Genomic DNA, 732 nt, shown 5'->3' on the forward strand with positions numbered 1-732 from the left:
TTATATATACTTTAAAAGAGGCATAGAAAAGTATTACTTACATAATAATAATAAGCCTAATAGCAAGCAAGAACAGCTTTTAACTTTAATAAAAGCTACTTCTTTATCTTAATATAATTAATTATATAATTTAATTAAAGGTTTGTAGAATTAATTCTAAATGTATTTTAATTTAATTCTAATACTAATAAGATATAGAGCAATAGCTAGAGTTATCTGCTTAAGTTTAATATAAATATTGTCTAGTAATTTGTTCTAGACTTTACTATAATACATTATTAATACTATCTTAAAATTAGAATTCTCTACTAGCTATAACTAATACTATTAAAATATTATATAAGGCATTATATAAATAAGCTAGTAGATATATCTCTTTATATTATGTAATTATAGCTTGTTAAATATATAATTAGGATTTATTATAATAAAATGCTACTAAGCATTACTTATAAATTCTATTATTATATTAAGATACTAAGTTATAAGGCAGATTTATAAACTAGGAGGCTACAAAAAGTATAGTATAGTATTTCCTTAGTTGTTATATATCTACTAACTTTATTTTAAAATAAAAATAATAGCAAAATTATTTAGAGTTTAATAACCTAGAGAATAATTCTAGTTTTAACTCTCTTTAAAGTTCTAGCTAGAAAAGATTAGCTAGTCTAGTACTTTCTAAAGCTATCTTTTAAGATTATTCTAAAGATAACTTTAGTTTTCTTAATAATA

This window comes from Metarhizium album (assembly GCF_000804445.1).
Source record: "Metarhizium album ARSEF 1941 chromosome Unknown scaffold_34, whole genome shotgun sequence".
NCBI lineage: Eukaryota > Fungi > Ascomycota > Sordariomycetes > Hypocreales > Clavicipitaceae > Metarhizium > Metarhizium album.